The 19,675-nt window shown below is 45.9% G+C and overlaps 1 protein-coding gene across 28 annotated transcripts in view; it reads right to left on the bottom strand.

Moving 5' to 3' along the window:
* The window catches only part of GATA5 (GATA binding protein 5), a 2,064,317-nt gene that overhangs the window by 1,890,125 nt on the left and 154,517 nt on the right, over positions 1-19,675 (bottom strand). The window contains exon 1 of one of the 28 annotated variants that reach the window (XM_068262914.1): positions 11,153-11,191. The exons of 26 other annotated variants lie outside the window; for them this stretch is intronic. The gene's annotated coding sequence lies outside the window, so the exon portion shown is untranslated. Of the gene's footprint in view, positions 1-11,152; positions 11,192-19,675 lie in introns of those variants that run through there. One more of the 28 variants, XM_068262903.1, reaches the window with a different exon arrangement.

Genomic DNA, 19,675 nt, shown 5'->3' with positions numbered 1-19,675 from the left:
AAACCTAAGACCCCCCTGGTGGTGCCTAAACCTAAGACCCCCCTGGTGGTGCCTAAACCTAAGGGCCCGTTCACACTGCACGCGTTTCCAGCCGCGTTTTGGAAACGCGTGCAGGTGGCCGACACGCACGACATCAGACATGGCATAGAATGCAATGTCTGATGTTCACACTGCATGCGTTCCGGACCTGTGCGGTCCGGGAACGCATGCTGCACGCAGATTTTGCTAAAACGCGTGGCTGTCCCATTCACTTTTCAGTGATGGGATCAGCCACGCAACGCACACAAACGCGGATGGCGTGCGTTCGTACGCGTTGCGTTTCCGCATGCGTTCCGCACGCATGGCCATCCGCATTTGTGATCTGAACGGGCACTAAGACTCCCCTGGTGGTGCCTAAATATTAGTATTTTTATAAACGTTATTCGGCACTGGTGCATTTTATAAACGTAAATCACCACAAGCTCTGTTATAAATCATTAAACATCTCCGGGCGCCGTTTGTAAACTTTATTTAGCTCCGGCGCCCTTTTTTCCTGCTCGGCGCCCATTAAACGTTATTTATTATGGGAGTGAATGGCGGCGCCCTTTTTGTCCACTAGCTGCCTGCGCCCTTTTTTCCCAGCTCCCATCAGGGCTGCCTGGCAAAAGATATTGTTTAAACACTAATAAATGTGGTAACCTCCATATCACTCTCACTCCAGAAGTTTGTATGAATGTCCGAGCTGCAAAATAAAAGGGCATCTACTTACACAGGGCTTTCTCCAACCCCTGGCAGCCGCTATGTCCCTCGCCGCAGCTCCAAACTCAGCTGCTGGCTCCCGTTCCCCTACGGTGCGGAGGTCGACCTTGCCAGGTCGTTCTTTACTGTGCTGCTGTCAATCACTCGCACGTGGCGCAGTACAGGATGACCTGGCGAGGTCGGCCTCTGCACCGTTGGGCACTGGCTTATTATCATTAAAAAAAGAGTCTGAAGCCAAAATAAAATCTTCTTTTTACCTTCTAATTGTTTTAAGCAGTATAGATAGAGCTGAAATGCGGCATTCCCGTGACAGAATGAGGTTTTATTACCCCCAAAATCCCCGGGGCAAAATGCAGGCAGCTCTTCCTGAAAGAGGCAGAGCTTAGCGCTGTAGCTCTGCCTCTACTGGAGTCAATCTCTGCTGATCGCCACCTCTGAGAGGGGTGGCAGAGGCGGAGATCTGCTTGCAGATTGACTCCAGTAGAGGCAGAGCTACAGCACTAAGCTCTGCCTCCCCAGGCAGCAAAATCCACAACTTTGAAAGTCGTGGATGTTTGCCCTGGGATTTGGGAGGTATAAAGCACTTGTTCTGCCGCAGGAATGCAGTGTTTCAGCTCTACCTATACTGCTTAAGATAAATAGAGGGTAAAAAAAAAAAAGATTTTATAATGGCTTCAAACTCTCTTTAAAGGGAACCAGAGATGGCACAAAGAAAAATAAGTTATACATACCTGGGGCTTCCTCCAGCCCCATACGCGCTGATCGATCCCACCCTGCCGTCCTCCGCTGTCTGCATCTACGAGAACCGGCTCCCGTCACTGATGTCATCGGAGCCGGGCTACTCTAGAGAAGTGCGCCCTTTATGTATCTCTCCATACACTGCTTCAGAGATACGCAAACAGTGCACTTCCCTTACGCTTAGACTGGCTCCGACTGACTGAACAGCGGGGAGCCGGTTCTCGTAGACGCAGGCAGCGGAGGACGGCAGGCTGGAGGAAGCCCCAGGTATGTATAACTTTTTCTCCGTGATCTATGGTTCCCTTTAAGCTTGCCTGAGATGATAGTTCCTGAACCTCTTGGGCCTTCCATCAGTGCAAGTGTCCCATAACATCCATAACGTAGATTGTGTTCTACCATAATGGACCACTAAAGACAGCTATTTTTCATAGCCCACCCACTCAGGTGCCTAAGCATCAATGATCGCTAAGGATGATGTCTTGGTGACAGTTCTTGCACATCGGTACTTAGCTTTACAGTGTCCATCAGTTATGCAGTGCATTTGCATTATTTTTAAGATGAAGACATATCAGTTGTCACTCCTATTTTTGTCAATAAGAAATGGCTCTATAGTCCTACTCTGTGTTTGCTGAAGTGCTGCTAAGCTTTTCACACAGATAAGGAAAAATAAAGGAAACATTTACAACCTTAGAAAAGCAAGGCAACACTTCTCAAGCAGTGGAGACATTTTATGAGAAAATTCTACAAGCTGGGATCAGCGCAAACTGCCCATAGGTAGACATTGCACTATAGTCAAATCTCCTGCAGCTTGAAACAGCCTGATCATTAACAATGTTATGACTAAAGCTGGCTATAAACTATTCAATTATCACTCGACTTTGTTTTAAATCAATATTAAGATTGATGGTATGATATTGAGGACTAAAAATTGATCGAAAGATTGCTTCGCCAATGTTGATCGATGATCGTAAAATAATTGTTTGTCAAACAAATCAAGTTATAATTGAGTAGTTAGTTGGCCAGCTTTATCCTGTACACAAGAGATGTGATGCGCCAGTATGATAAACGTGGTATATTTGAGAATGCAAGTACAGTCCTTTCTTGATCAAGGCTCCATTTATATGAACACTTAAAGAGAGTTGAAGCATCCAAAATTTAAGAGTGCTAAAAATATTGCCCCAAAAATATATGTAAAGCTCCTTTTTAAAAAAAAAATAATCTAAAAATGTTAACCTTTTTTCTCTTTTTACTGGGTGCCTTTGCCTAACTGCAGTGCTAGTGGGACTGTGGGAAGATTTTTTGTTTCCCGCTACAGTAAAAAGCTTATCTCAGCATGCAAATAGCAGAAAGCTTCCTTATTCAAATAAGAAAACAACACTATCACCAGAAGGTAATGGAATCCCCTTCCTTGGCAAAGGTTACTCAGTGATTAAATCCTGCTGTCTAGGTGATGTTTGCTGCAGGAGGGACAGTGAGATGTGGCAGAAGGGAGGATACATTAACACTAAGCTTGGTTGGAAAAAAAAGAAAAAAGTGCAGAAGTGATGTCACTTGTTGCATCACAGATAAACAGTAAAAATGGAAGCCAGCACAAATCTTTTTCTCATATCACATTTCTGACAGTGACCAGTAAAAGCAGAATAGGTAAGCTAAATAAATAATTTCTTAAAGAGACTCTATAACAAAATTTTCAGCCTTATTTCTTCTATCCTATAACTTTCTATACCTGTTCTAATGTGGTCTGTCTTACTGCAGCCTTTCCTAGTTGCACAGTGGCTGTATTATCTCTGTTATATAATCTAATCTTCTTTCCTCTGACGGCTTTGTCGGGCTCAGGCAGGAATGTGCTGCTCTGCTTGTGATAGGATAGAAGCTATACACACCCTCTCCAGGCCCCCTGCAGGCTCTGCATGAGTCACAGACTAAGCTTATCTGAGCTTATCACAAGCTGGTTAGCAGCCATGTCTTTTGTTTGCCAGGATCGCAGCAGGGAGTGGCAGAAACAGCACAGAGGGGCCCAGGAGAACATAATGAATAAAATGGTATGCTTTTTATTGTAACAATCTTAGAGTACAGATTCTCTTTAAGTTAATATGGCGTTAAATCCCTCATTAAGTACAAGTACACAAAAACGTAAATACAAATGAAATAAAGAATATTGGTTTGATGCCAATAGTTGATGAAAATAATAATATTTTTGGACTTTTCTGAGGGTGCAGTTAAAGTCCCGTGATGTTTTATATGCAAACATAATGAAAAAAAAAATGATAATCTGATGTAAATGCGAATTTAAAGAAAAACATATATATTTAGAGCATTTTCTTGTGTAAGCCTTTTTTTAATGTAATGTAATTTAAATTACCTTTCCAGTTTCACATGCAGTCGCCTGTAATTTTGTAAAATTGTCAAGGCGTGTGCAAAAAAAAGAAAAGACACATATATATCCAGTAGAGATGGCCTGAACCTCCGATTTTTGGTTCGCGAACTTCCGCCAAAGTTCGGTTCGCACGAACTTTTGCGAACCGCAATAGACTTCAATGGGCAGGCGAACTTGGAAAACTAGAAAAAATTATGCTGGCCAGAAAAGTGATGGAAAAGATGTTTCAAGGGGTCTAACACCTGGAGGGGGCATGGCGGAGTGGTATACATGGCAAAAGTCCCAGGGAAAAATCTGAATTGGACGCAAAGCAGTGTTTTATGGGCAGAAATCACATTGAATGCTAAATAGCAGGCCTAAAGTGCTTTAAAACATCTTGCATGTGTATACATCAATCAGGTAGTGTAATTAGTGTACTGCTTCACACTGACACACCAAACTCACTGTGTAACACACCGCAAACAGCTGTTTGTGTAGTGACGGCCGTGCTGGACTACTGCGCACCATGACGAGAGTGCAGGTAATGGCGGCTTTCCAGCTCATCTGGTCGCTGGGCTGAGGTAGCTGAATGACAGAACAGTGACTGCCCAGCTGATCAAATTTGGTCTGACCACAATGAAGCAACAACCTTATTATCTTTGGTGTGCCAACCCCCGAGACACTCATAGCCGGCGGTCACTGCTTCATTGTGATACGCAAGCCCCTTCACCGCGGCAAGATAATGATCACGAAGGGGCATTTGGCACATGTACATGCCTTTTGTTTTGTTGTTGCAGCTGCAGTGCAGCCAGAAAAATTAGGCAGGCATGTACACGCACCAGAAAAATTAGTATAGCGGCCGCTGCTAGCAGCGGCCTTAAAAATTCAGGAATCCACCTGGAGTCCTGGACCCTGTTGGTGGTGGTGGAGAAGGCAGTGAAGTGGCCTGCGGGCAGAGATGTTGTGTGGGGAGCGACTTAGTCTTGGGGCAGGCAGTCAGAGATGCTGTGTGTGGGGACTGACTTAGTCTTGGGGCGGGCAGTAGCCCTCCGGGATCCATGCCTCATTAATTTTGATAAAGGTGAGGTACTGAACACTTTTGTGACTTTAACGACTTCTCTTCTCAGTGACAATTCTTCCAGCTCCGCTGAAGGTCCTTACTGCCAGGCTTGCGGCAGGGCAAGACAGAAGTTGGATGGCAAATTGGGACAGCTCTGGCCACAGTTCAGGCCTGCGCACCCAGTAGTCCAAGGGTTCATCATCGCTGCTCACAGTGTCTACTTTCACACTTAAGGCCAGGTAGTCGGCTACCTGCCGGTCCAGGCGTTGGTGGAGGGTGGATCTGGAATGGCTAAGGCAAGGCGTTGTACTAAAGAATGTCCGCATGTCCGACATCACCATGAGATCGCTGGAGCGTCCTATCCTTGCCTGCGTGGACATGGGAGGAGGATTACTGGCAGTGGTACCTTTGCGTTGTGGTGTGACATCACCCTTAAACACATTGTAAAGCATAGCTGCCAGCTTGTTCTGCATGTGCTGCATCCTTTCTGCCTTCTGGTGAGTTGGTAACATGTCCGCCACTTTGTGCCTATACCGAGGGTCTAGTAGCGTGGCCACCCAGTACAGCTCATTGCCCTTGAGGTTTTTTTTATACAGAGGTCCCTCAACAGGCTGGACAGCATGAAAGACGCCATCTGCACAAAGTTGGATCCAGATGTACTATCCATCTCCTCTTGCTCTTCCTCAGTGACGTCATGTAAGTCCTCTTCCTCCCCCCAGCCACGAACAATGCCACGGGATTTAATAGCACAAGCCCCCTTCTACGCCTGCTGTGGTCGTTCTTCTGCCGCCGCCTCTTCCTCCTCCACAGAAACACCTTCCTCATCATCCGAGTCTAACTCCTCTTCTTCTCCACACGACTCTTCTTCCTCCTCCTCCCCCCTCTGTGCTGCCACAGGTGTTGAGGAAACAGGGTACTTTGACACAAATCTTTGTACGACTAGATTCAGCATATGTGCCATGCAGAGTACATGTGTCAGCTTTCCCAAATTCAAAGTGGAAAGGAGATTGCTGCCGTTGTCACACACCACGTTGCCGATCTCCAGCTGGAGTGGGGTCAGCCACTGATCCACCTGTTTGTTAAGAGCAGCCAAGAGAGCTGCTCCAGTGTGACTCTCCGCTTTGAGGCAAGACATGCTAAGATGGCGTGACACCATCATGCCTTGCATGCAGCATAGGCTCTGGGGAGATGGGGCTGTGTAGCTGGAGAGGAGATGGCAGCACCAGTAAAGCTGAACTGCCACTCAGCCAAGGTGGAGGAAGAGGACGACAGCGAAGAGGATGGAGTAGGAGGAGAAGGAGAGGAGGTGGCAGGAGGCCTGCCTGCAAGCCGTGGAGGTGTCACAACAAGTTGGTCCGCTGCACAGCCACATACTCCCTGCTTGCCATCATTCACCAGGTTGACCCAATGGGCTGTGTAAGTAATGTAGTGGCCCTGACTGTGCTTGGCAGACCAGGCATCTGTGGTCAGGTGGACCCTTGACCCAACGCTGTGTGCCAGAGATGACACCACTTGCCTCTCTACTCTATGGTAGTTTGGGTATCGCCTTTTTAGAGAAATAATTGCAGCCTGGTATCTTCCACTGCGGTGTCCCAATGGCCACAAATTTACAGAAAGCCTCAGAGTCCACCAGCTTGTATGGTAACAGCTGGCGAGCTAACAGTTCCGCCACGCCAGCTGTCAGACGCCAGGCAAGGGGGTGACTGGCAGAAATTGGTTTCTTCCGCTCAAAGATTTCCTTCACTGACACCTGGCTGCTGTGGGCAGAGGAGCAGGAACCGCTCAAGGGCAGAGGCGGAGTGGAGGAGGGTGGCTGTAAAGGTGCAAGTGAGAAAGCGGCTGAAGATGCTGCACCTGAAGGAGGAAGAGGAGAAGGAGGGTGGCTTTTCTCTTGTGTGCTGCTTTTGCTCAGGTGCTCTTCCCATTGCAGTTTGTGCCTTTTCTCCATGTGCCTTCATAACGCACTTGTCCCTACGTGAATGTTGGCCTTTCCACAGCTCAATTTTTGGAGACAGAGAGAACAGATGGCTTTCCTCCGATCTGAGGCAGACACATCAAAAAATTTCCACACCGCTGAGCCACCCTGGGGTGTGGGCACTACGGTGGCCTCAGCAGCTGACGTTGAAGGGCATGTTGGCTGGCTGTCCATAGGTGGCGATACATGGCGCCAGACACTGCCACCAGCTGTTTCTGACGATGAGCTCCCCCTGCTTCTTCCAGCAACTGATCTCCTCCTACTCCTCTCTGACTCACCCTCTGAACTGTCCCCCTGTTCATCTCCTCTATTGGGAACATACGTGGGATCCGTATCATCATAATCATCCTGTCCAGCTTCGCTTGCCTCAGACAACTCCAAAACTGCACCAACAGCAGTTACTTCATCATCCTCCTCCTACGTTACGTCCATAGTGTCGCCACCTAACTCAGACATATGAGGTGGTGTAACGTGCTTAGTGCCTTCATCTTGTTGTAGCAGTAGTGGCTGTGAATCTGTGATTTCACCACCAAATAACTCCAGCGAAGTGTCAAATGCAGCGGATGTGGTGCTTGTAGTAGCGCTGGTGGTTGGGGAAGATGAGTTGTTCTGTGTTAAATAGTCAACCACGTCCTGACAATCTTGGGAGGTGATGGGACGTGCCTTCTTCTGACCACTGTACTTTGGGCCAGGGCCGCACGAAATCACATCAACACGACCTCGCACAGACCTGTCGGTGCCGGGTAGCCTTCCTCTGGGTCTGCCTCTACCTCTTCCGCTACCTGTTTTGTCCATTTTGTCCATATCGTGGGGGATGAAGTGAAAGGTATGCACTGATTTGACTAATACAAAGTGCAGTCACACAGGTGCAGCAGTTAACAGGTATGCACGGAGTGGTATATCACACTGCATGCACTCACGTAGGTAGGTAGGTTAACTGAACACAACAGCTAGGTATATGCAGTGATGAGGTGGGTTCATTCAACACAAAAAGGTAGGTATATGCAGTGATGACGTGGGTTCACTTAACACAAAAGGTAGGTATATGCAGTGATGAGGTGGGTTCACTCAACACAACAGGTAGATATATGCAGTGATGAGGTAGGTTCACTCAACACAACAGCTAGGTATATGCAGTGATGAGGTGGGTTCACTCAACACAACAGCTAGGTATATGCAGTGATGAGGTGGGTTCACTCAACACAAAATGTAGGTATATGCAGTGATGAGGTGGGTTCACTCAACACAACAGCTAGGTATATGCAGTGATGAGGTGGGATCACTTAACACAGAAGGTAGGTATATTCAATGATGAGGTAGGTTCACTCAACACAACAGCTAGGTATATGCAGTGATGAGTTGGGTTCACTCAACGCAAAAGGTAGGTATATGCAGTGAGGTGGGTTCACTCAACACAAAAGGTAGGTGTATGCAGTGAGGTGGGTTCACTCAACACAAAAGGTAAGTACAGTGGGTTGCAAAAGTATTCGGCCCCCTTGAAGTTTTCCACATTTTGTCACATTACTGCCACAAACCTGAATCAATTTTATTGGAATTCCACATGAAAGACCAACACAAAGTGGTGTACACGTGAGAAGTGGAACGAAAATCATACATGATTCCAAACATTTTTTACAAATAAATAACTGCAAAGTGGTGTGTGCATAATTATTCGGCCCCCTTTGATCTGAGTGCAGTCAGTTGCCTATAGACATTGCCTGATGAGTGCTAATGACTAAATAGAGTACACCTGTGTGTAATCTAATGTCAGTATCCCCTGATGACGCTAGTTTGCGAAACCGGTCGGGAAGGAGACAGGCGGCACTTTCATACTGTCCTTTACTGCTGACCCATACACGCGTGCAACTTTCTCAGGGTTCCCATTGCATGGGCCCCGTATGTAAGCAGGGCTGTGGAGTCGGTCCAAAAATCCACTGACTCCGACTCCTCAGTTTAGGATTCCACCGACTCCGACTCCACGACTCCGACTCCTCTAATTTGCATATTACAATTTTGTTGATTAAAAGTATGTAACATGAAATTCGTCTCTTAACTGCCAACGCTTAGGAATTTTACAAGACAACTGAAGTGAGAAGGATATGTAGACTAATATATTTATTCCCTTTAGACTAAAACTAGTCCTTGGTAAGAGTACTTGTAAAAGGTACAAACCGGAACAAAGAACATCTATCAGGCCCTAGGCAATGTAAGTGTGGGTACATGTAAGAATGATGTGCAGGTACTCTGCAGGGGAATGAGGAGATTGTAAACAGACAACACCTCTGTGTTCAATGTGCACAGCATTCTCAGTGGATTCCCTGCAGCTCTGTGGGGAGTGCATCTGTAGAGTATAGTACTACTGTGTAACAAAGTAACCTGAGACAGAAATTAAAGTTTTATACATACCTGGGGCTTCCTCCAGCCGCCTTCAGGATAATCAGTTCCTCGTTGTCCTCCTCCACCACCTGGATCTTCTGCTATGAGTCCAGGTACTTGAGTCAGTCAAGCGTAGTGCGCATGCACACACTCCGCCGCCAGGAGCATCATACACCTGTGCAGCACTATTGCGCAGGTGCAGAATGTTCCTGGCTGTGGGAGCGGCATGCGGCCGGACAGCACTGACTGGCTGAATTACCAGGACTCATAGTAGAAGATCCAGGTGGTGGAGGACAGTGAGGGACTGATTAGCCTGAAGGGGGCTGGAGGAAGCCCCAGGTATGTATAAAACTTTACTTTTCATCCGTCTCAGTTACCCTTTAATTTGTAGTCACCAAACCAAATTCTAATAACATATCAAATTATTTGATTTCATCAGCAAAGGGAGTGCATACATTTGCATAAATCAGCATCAATGCAGAATTATTTCCATCTCGTTGACCATCTCTATTAGTGACATAGCTACACATCAGGCTTTATTCTTACAGCATAGATGTTATTTAGTATATATAAGAGATTCCTGTGTACACATCATATATACAGTCACAATCAGATATGTATATCTGACCTTAAAAATACGGGGACTGCTTTATTGAAGCAGCACAAGTAACTAATTTTGATTGGTTTATTTCACTTTTGTGGACTAAGCACAGCTATTACTGTATATATACATTATTTTTAATTACTATTATCTGAGAAATAGAACATTTTATCATATTTTCTATTTTAATTACAGTTACAAATTCATTAGGAGTCGGAGTCGGTGCATTTTTTCCTGACTCCGACTCCAAGCACCCAAAATTGCCCGACTCCACGACTCCGACTCCACGACTCCGACTCCGACTCCACAGCCCTGTATGTAAGTTTTGTTTTTATGCTATTTTTATGCTGTTTTTACTATGAAAACTCTATATTAAACGGTTTACACTTAGAGTTGCCGTTTGTTTGTTTTTTATGATGTTTACTGATATCCCTTCGTGAGAGGAATCATTGCTGAATTGGTGGATCCTGGACAGACTGTTGCTTCCTGATGTTCTACCAAAGTGTTGATACAACCTTATAATGTGGGTTGTCACCAGCTGGTAAGCCTCTTTCCTTTTTTGGGTATCCATGATTGCAGAGCTGTGCCGTGAACCCAATATTTATTGTTTTGGAGATTTGCCTGCTTTTATCCTTTGTTGAAGACTCGTCTTTTGTTTTTGGACTCTGCGCTGAGCATATATAATTTTAATGTCAGTACAAATACAGCTGCTCTGTGGGGGCCTCAAGAGGTTGTCTAAGAGAATATTGGGAGCAACAACACCGTGAAGTGCAAAGAACACACAAGACAGGTCAGGGATCAAGTTATTGCGAAATTTAAAGCAGGCTTAGGCTACAGAAAGATTTCCAAAGCCTTGAACGTCCCACGGAGCACTGTTCAAGTGATCATTCAGAAATGGAAGGAGTATGGCACAACTGTAAACCTACCAAGACAAGGCCGTGTACCTAAACTCACAGGCCGAACAAGGAGAGCGCTGATCAGAAATGCAGTCAAGAGGCCTATGGTGACTCTGGACGAGCTGCAGAGATCTACAGCTCAGGTGGGAGACTCTGTCCATAGGACAACTATTAGTCATGCACTGTACAAAGTTGGCCTTTATGGAAGAGTGGCAAGAAGAAAGGCATTGTTAACAGAAAGCATAAGAAGTCCCGTTTGCAGTTTGCCACAAGCCATGTGGGGGACACAACAACCATGTGTGCAAAATCTTCAGAGTACAGTGCGCCCGTCTCCTGAACACTACCATCTCCAATGACCTCGGCTGGAAGGCTAACATTTCCATAATCCAAGCCCAGCAGAAACTTTACTTACTTCACCAACTGAGGAAGTTCGGCATGGCCCAAGAGATTCTAACAAACTTCTACTCTGCCACCGTTGAATCGATCCTCTGCTCGTCCATTTTGGTCTGGAATGCTGGCGCCACCTGCAGTGACAAGCACAAACTACAGAGGGTCATTAGGTCAGCAGAGAGGATCATTGGTAGACCCCTCCCCTCACTTGCACACTTATACAACACAAGGTTGCGTTCCAGGGCACTGAAGATAGCAAATGACTATTCCCACCCAGGCATCTGCTACTTCAGTTTGCTCCCATTGGGCCGGAGGCTTAGGATCATCTCCACAAGGACCGCCAGACACATGAACTCATTCTTTCCCTCAGCTGTCAGCCTCCTGAACTCCCTGCACATTCTCCCATCAGTTCCATCACCAGCCTCCCACCCCAAGCGTGCCACGTGAAAATGACAAATCAATCAGTCGATCACACCGAAAGTGTAACTCTATCCCTTGTCAAACTGGATCTGTATACAGGTTGTTTTGTTAGGTATAATGAGCAATGTAAATGTAATTGATGTGTTTTTGTTCTTTTCACTGCTTGATTCTGAGTCTTGTCCTTCTTTTTTCATGGAGCTATGTATTGTGCCAAACCCAATTCCGGGTTTCTGAATCTGATGTGGAAGAAGGTGCTCTGGTCAGATGAGACCAAAATGGAACTTTTTGGCCAAAATGCAAAATGCTATGTGTGGCGGAAAACTAACACTGCACATCACCATTTTGAACACACCATCCCCACTGTCAAATATGATGGTGGCAGCATCATGCTCGGGGGGTGCATCTCTTCAGCAGGGACAGGGAAGATGGTCAGATGGGAAGATGGATGAAGCCAAATACAGGGCAAACTTGGAAGAAAACCTCTTGGAGGCTGCAAAAGACTTGAGACTGGGGCGGAGGTTCACCTTCCAGCAGGACAATGACCCTAAACATAAAGCCAGGGCAACAATAGAATGGTTTAAAACAAAACATATCTATGTGTTAGAATGGCCCAGTCGAAGTCCAGATCTAAATCCAATCGAGAATCTGTGGCAAGATCTGAAAACTGCTGTTCACAAACGCTGTCCATCTAATCTGACTGAGCTGGAGCTGTTTTGCAAAGAAGAATGGGCAAGGAATTCAGTCTCTAGATGTGCAAAGCTGGTAGAGACATACCCTAAAAGACTGCCAGCTGTAATTGCAGCAAAAGGTGGTTCTACAAAGTATTGACTCAGGGGGCCAAATAATTACGCACACCCCACTTTGCAGTTATTTATTTGTAAAAAATGTTTGGAATGATGTATGATTTTCGATCCACTTCTCACGTGTACACCACTTTGTATTGGTCTTTCACGTGGAATTCCAATAAAATTGATGCATGTTTCTGGCAGTAATGTGACAAAATGTGGAAAACTTCAAGGGGGCCGAATACTTTTGCAACCCACTGTATATGCAGTGATGAGGTGGGTTCACTCAATACAACAGCTAGGTATATGCAGTGATGAGGTGGGTTCACTTAACACAAAAGGTAGGTATATGCAGTGATGAGGTGGGTTCACTCAACACAAAAGGTAGGTAAATGCAGTGAGGTGGGTTCACTCAACACAAAAGGTAGGTATATGCAGTGATGAGGTGGGTTCACTCAACACAAAATGTAGGTATATGCAGTGATGAGATGGGATCACTCAATACAACAGCTAGGTATGTGCAGTGATGAGGTGGGTTCTCTCAACACAAAAGGTAGGTATATGCAGTGATGAGGTGGGTTCACTCAATACAACAGCTAGGTATATGCAGTGATGAGGTGGGTTCACTCAATACAACAGCTAGGTATGTGCAGTGATGAGGTGGGTTCGCTCAACACAAAAGGTAGGTATATGCAGTGAGGTGGGTTCACTCAACACAAAAGGTAGGTATATGCAGTGATGAGGTGGGTTCACTCAATACAACAGCTAGGCATATGCAGTGATGAGGTGGGTTCACTCAATACAACAGCTAGGTATGTGCAGTGATGAGGTGGGTTCTCTCAACACAACAGCTAGGTAGATGCAGTGATGAGGTGGGTTCACTCAACACAACAGGTAGATATATGCAATGATGAGGTAGGTTCACTCAACACAACAGCTAGGTATATGCAGTAATGGGTATTACAATGTGCAGCTGCCTATCACACACACAGGTAGTCACTGAATGTGCTGGGCCTGGCAGTGGCACACACACAGTATGAATTACAAAAGCTGTCTATGCAACACAAGTGTGTTAGATCAGTGGGACCAGAGCCGGGACAAGGTCCTCCAGCACCCAAGGCTGAGACACCAAAGTGCGCCCCTCCATCCCTCCCACCCCAGCCATCACACACTGATTGCTATTAGACTAAGAAGCGCCACAGGGCCCACAACCTCCCCAACACCTTAATATCTAGTTATCTGGCTTGCAGTCACTGCCATGTATCGCCTTTTCTTATTTATTTCTGCTTCAAACACAATTAGCAATGACAGCTGAATGAATTGTGCGTCCCCTCCTACACTGCGCCCTGAGGCTGGAGCCTCTCCAGCCTATGCCTCGGCCCGGCCCTGAGTGGGACACACAGAAAAAAAAATAGATCATAAGAACAAGATTAGCTCTCAAAAGAGCTGTTGTGGGTGCTATTATAGCAATAAGAATCAGCCAGGAGCAAGCTAACAAGTCAAGAGCCTAACTAATCTTTCCCTAGGAGAAACAGTCTGCAGCAACCTGCCCTTCTCTCACTGTAGCAAGCACACGAGTGAGTGTAATGGCCGGCGCTCCCTGCCTTATATAAGGGGGGGGGAGTGGCTCCAGGAGTGAGTGTAGCCTGATTGGCTACAATGTGCTTGCTGACTGTGATGTAGAGGGTCAAAGTTGACCCTAATGGAGTATTATGGGGGCGAACCGAACTTCCGGGATCGCATGCGATCGCGAACCACCCAGAGTTGCCTGGAACCGTTCGGGCCTCTAATATCCAGGCACATCATCTCTAGTTGGGACATTTAAATAAATTATTAAGGAAAGGGGGGTGTTAAAGGGGGTGTAGCCAGAAAAATATCAAACAACAATTAACCCTCTTTTTAAAGCCAAAGAAGCCCTTAATCTTTTTCTCTCCAGTGCAGCTGAAAAACAACTCAGATGGAGCAAATACAAATTTTATGTAAACTGTAACAAGCCCTCTTCCATGTTTGCACGCAAACTGCGGCAGTTAGATCCCCACTTTAAAGCTGTTAAATTACGTACAGGAAATAACACTCACACGTGTAACCCTGCAAGAATCGCTGACATTTTCCAAAAGGGCCTTACAAAAGTATATCAGCAACCTCCAAAAGCTAACGACATACTCAGGAATAATATACTTGGCTCTCTCCCATTGCCCCCTGTTCTGGAGGAGGTGCGTCAAAATTTAGATCGCCCCATCACGGAGGAGGAAATTCTCCTTTCTATAAAATCACTAAAAATTAACAAAGTACCTGGCCCGGACGGCTTTTCCGCCCTTTACTATAGGAAATTTGCCAAGATACTCTCGGCCCCCGTAGTTAAAGCTTTTAATAGCATCCTAGAGGGCAACCTCCCAGGGACTGAATCTTTAATGGCAGGCATAAGCATGATCCCGAAGCCTGGCACAGACCCCACTATATGGTCTAATTACAGACCTATATCTTTACTAAATGTGGATATTAAAATACTGGCCAAAATTTTGGCAACTAGATTGAATGCGGTTATAAATAACCTAGTGGGACTGGACCAAGTGGGTTTCATGCCGCGCAGGCAGGCGGGAGATAGCATTAGGAGAATTTTACATCTAATCTCATCTGTTTCTAGTAGCGGCACTCCCATGATGCTGTTGTCTTTAGACATTCAAAAAGCATTCGACACGGTGTCATGGGACTACTTGTTCACTCTCCTCCAGACTTGGGGCTTCGGACCTAATATATTGGCTTGGCTTAGGGCTCTCTATCGTTCACCCACAGCATTCGTCCAATACAGCGGATATAGGTCTTCTGTATTCTCTATCCAGAGGGGCACTCGCCAGGGGTGCCCCCTCTCCCCCCTTTTATTCGCTTTAGCTATGGAACCGCTGGCGATCATGATTAATCGCCACAAGGGGATCAGAGGGGTGCCATTGGCTGGCCAATCTCACAAATTATGTCTATATGCGGACGATGTCATCCTCACTATCACGGACCCTCATACCTCCATTGCTAATCTAGCTGACATATTGCTTGATTTTGAAGACATCTCTGGGTTAAAAATCAACAGCACTAAATCTAAAGCTCTCAATGTATCTCTACCGCCAGCTGATGTCGCTAAACTTCAAGCCTCCTGTGAATTTTCCTGGGAGCCTCTGAAATTAAAATATTTAGGCATTTACCTCACTAGCTGTTACAAAGATATGTTTAATGCAAACTACCCTAAGCTCTTCCGTGAGATCACACAATTGCTAGAATGCTGGAAACGTTATGCTATCTCCTGGATAGGCCGAATAGTCGCCATCAAAATGGTAATTTTGCCTAAACTGCTTTATGCCTTCAGGGTTCTCCCAGTACACATCCCCCCTTCCTTCCTCAGGAAGGTACAGTCTACTGTGCTTTCTTTTATATGGAAGAGCTCGGGACCTAGAATAGCTAGAGCAACACTATATAGACTGCAGTCTGATGGAGGTCTGGGGGTCCCCAACATAGCTGAGTACTACAGAGCTTCTCAGGTATCGCAACTAACAGCATGGTTTGTTGAACTCAATCCCCCCCTGTGGTGCACGATAGAGAAGGCATTATGCCGTCCAATTGCCCTCCGTAATTTACTGTGGCTGGAAACGCAGCAAGGAAATAAAATGAAGGATCCAATTATCTCTCATTCTCTAAAAGTATGGAACCAAATTAAAAAAAGGGGCAACTTGATGTCGCCCCACCTGCCCCTTATCTCTTTCCTGGGCCACCCGTCCTTCCCACCGGGTCTATACAATCATTCAGTGTATGAGTGGTGGCAGCAAAATAATCTTACAGTAATCTACAACTTAGTTACGGATCGCACGATTAAAACATTTGCTTCGTTAAAAGAACATAGACAGATTCCTGACTCTGAATTTTTCAGATACCTACAAATCTCCCACTTCGTACGCAAAGTGCTGAACCGCCGGTCATCATTACTGAACAGGACATGTTTTGAGCACGTGTGCTTTACAGATCCCACTTCCCCGGGCCTTATTTCACTGATATATAGATGTGTACTCTCCCCAACCCCTCTGCCTAAACCACAATACATTCTGAAGTGGGAGCAAGACCTGGCTGAGAACATTGAAGTAGAGGACCTAGACGATATGTGGAAGTTTTCCCCAAGATGTTCTATTAGCGCATCCTTGGTCGAAACACAATATAAAGTTCTCCTACGGTGGTACTTAACGCCGGATCGCTTGGCAAAGTTTCAGCCAGGAGCCTCGGGCCTCTGCTTCAGGGGCTGTCGACAACCAGGCACTTACCTACACATTTGGTGGCAATGCCCAAAGGTACGTAGGTTCTGGATTAGAATATACCAGGTAATCTACTCCATTTTCCAGCAACAAGTCCCTAAGCTACCACAGATAGCCCTGCTCGGCATACGGCCCCCAGGCCTGTCTACCCCTAAATACAAACTACTTCAGCATATACTTCTGGCAGCAAAAAGGGTTATAGCCCGCTCATGGAAAACTCCCTCTTTGACCTTCGATATCTTTACATCATACCTGAGCTCCGCACTATGTTTTGATAGGATGAAGGCCATCCTAGACGACGCCCTCCTTAAATTTGAAGCGGTATGGCAGCCTTACTTCCACAACTATTCTCACTGGATCCCGCAATACATTACTGAGGTTTAGAATATGGGGAAACTGTTAGTTCCCCCAGCCCCTAGAGACCCCTATTGGTCTCCCTTTCGCGATATAGATGGCAGATCAGCCGTGTCACACTCCTTGTCTTTCCCCCTCTATTTCCTTACTTGCTTTTCTCACCTTTGCTCAATACCTTTCCTTTCAACCCTACTCCTTACTCCTACTCTCTACATTACTTATCTTAAACTGCCCCCTCTCCTCCATCTTCCCCAGATCCCGCTTGCGCAACCTGTAGTCCACTAATCGTAGACCCGTCACCTCTGCAGACGGCTCCCAGTAGAAATGTGTTATTGGCAAGATGTGTGGACAGAGTAGGATGCTGGTACCTGTTGCCTCGTTGCTGCCAGCACCCAACTGAAGACTATGTGTAACTTAGTCGCCTTGGCGACTACCATAATTTCCAGGTTGTACCCCCCCCCCCCCCCCCCTATGTTACCCCCAGGAGATTTGGTTTGTTATGTTTTAACTAGCACGAATGTATGTACCGGCATGTATTGGGATATGATGCAAATCCCCTGTATTATGTTTCCCTTTGTTCTTCACTGCAAAATAATAATAAAACTTTTTGAAAGTTAAACAACAATTAACCCTTTGCACACTCGCATGCAAATGTTCAAACAAATGCATTCACAGATTCACTCATCCAGGTACCGCTGTTATCCCTACAGCTACCGTAAGTTAAAAGCCGGGGACTTAGTTCACAGAAGAATGCATTCTTTTGCTTAGTCACCTACACTGCGTAGAAGTACTGTCAGGATCTCTCCTGTAGCATGTTCTGTCGGTTGCAGTAAAACTATCTACTTGCATTCGGTTGTGCAATCGCAATAAGTCTCATTGTCATTTGCAATCACTCTGCAGTTCAGGATGCTTGCTGCAGTTGAACTTCAGCCAGATAGCCCTGGATTTCCTACATGCATATTGTTGCATAATATTGCATGTATATGTTATGAGAGTCCTTTTTCACAGTCGGCTGGCAGCTTGTGGTCAAGCTAGCTCAGGATTGAGTGATTACCATTCAGCTGTGTGGGAATTTGCATACCTGCATCCATTGGCTGATGTCCACAAAAGTCTTCCTCCCATTTCAGACTCCGCCCGACATAGTGTACAGCTCCCTGAGGGCTCGTTTTCACTTGTGCGGCGCGGATCCCCACTGACGAAATCGCATGTGGGTGCGATTCCGCATGCATATTTTACTGCGATTTCGCATAGGCTAGCGATTTTAACCATGTCACTGCCTGTGTGATTTAACATTACTTTCTATGCAAAATCGTGGTAAAATACACATGCCAAAACCGCATGCGATTTCCCTATTAAATACATTAGCGGCGATTCGCATAGCCGTGTGCGGGATGCGAATTCTGACGGCTCTTCCATGCAGATTTCTCCCGCACAGAAATACGCTCAGAATTACTGACAAGTGGAAACAGGGCCATCCACTTGTATTGGCTATGCGAATCCACATGCGGACAACGCATGCGGATTCGCAATAGTGGAAACGGGCCCTGAGTTGTTGCTGGGTCAGTCATGTGAATTGTATATTGCATTGTTTAATCTTGTTTCTTGCTTGGACGTTTGCTGTATCAGTGGTGATACAGTGACGTCTTCTGATCCTGATAGCTTGGATTCTGCCATCACCACGTTGGTGACTGGTAGTATTCCTTCTCGCCTTGTTCCTGAGGACGTAACTAAAGCAGCGGTTGCCATTAGTTACGCTCCTACCTGTTAGTCTTGTCTATGTCAGTGTGAATGTTTGCCGTCCCTGAGGCAGAACTTGATTGGCAAAGCATTCTGTCTGTCTGTCTGTTTGTCTTGTTAATTGTTATTACTTGTGCTTTAGCTAGTTTCTTGATAAATATATATGCAGATCTGCGATATATATTTATCCGTTAGTTGAGCCGTTTGTTATTATTCTGAATTAACGTGTATGACCTTAGTCTGTTACCTACTCCGATTCCGCCTAGTCCATTGTACCACAGCCATCTGATCTAACGTGTATGACCCTAGCCTGTTACCGACTATGTCTGTTGTGTATTGCATCACATAGCATCTAGCGTGATAGGCGATATTGGAAGCCCAGAGCTGCAGTTGCTCAGGGCAATCTTGCTCCCTTGTTCATTACTCCTGTGGCCACCTGTGGAGCCTCTTCCATTACCCAGCTACATAGTCTTGAGCACACATGCTGACTCAGAAAGTATACCCCCCTAGCATTACAAGTACCCAGGTAATCGTAGGTGTCCTAATTCTGGCCCTGTAACATGCATAGTGCAGACATTCATTGCATCAAACCTATCTAGGGTAGAGATGGCTCGAACCTCCCATTTTCGGTTCGCTAACGCGAACTTCCACAAAAGTTTGGTTTGCGCGAATGTTCGCGAACCGCAATAGACTTCAACTTGAAAACTAGAAACATTTATGGTGGTCACAAAAGTGATGGAAAAGATGTTTCAAGGGGTCTAACGCCTGGAGGGGGTCATGGCGGAGTGGGATAGAGGCCAAAAGTCCCAAGGGAAAAATCTGGATTTGACGCAAAGCAGCGTTTTAAGGGCAGAAATCACATTGCATGCTAAATTGGAGGCCTAAAGTGCTTTAAAACATCTTGCATGTGTATACATCAATCAGGTAGTGTAATTAGTGTACTGCTTCATACTGACACAC

Source organism: Hyperolius riggenbachi, chromosome 12, assembly GCF_040937935.1.
Source record: "Hyperolius riggenbachi isolate aHypRig1 chromosome 12, aHypRig1.pri, whole genome shotgun sequence".
In the NCBI taxonomy this organism is placed as follows: Eukaryota; Metazoa; Chordata; class Amphibia; order Anura; family Hyperoliidae; genus Hyperolius; species Hyperolius riggenbachi.
This window is presented reverse-complemented; position numbering and strand designations above follow the sequence as displayed.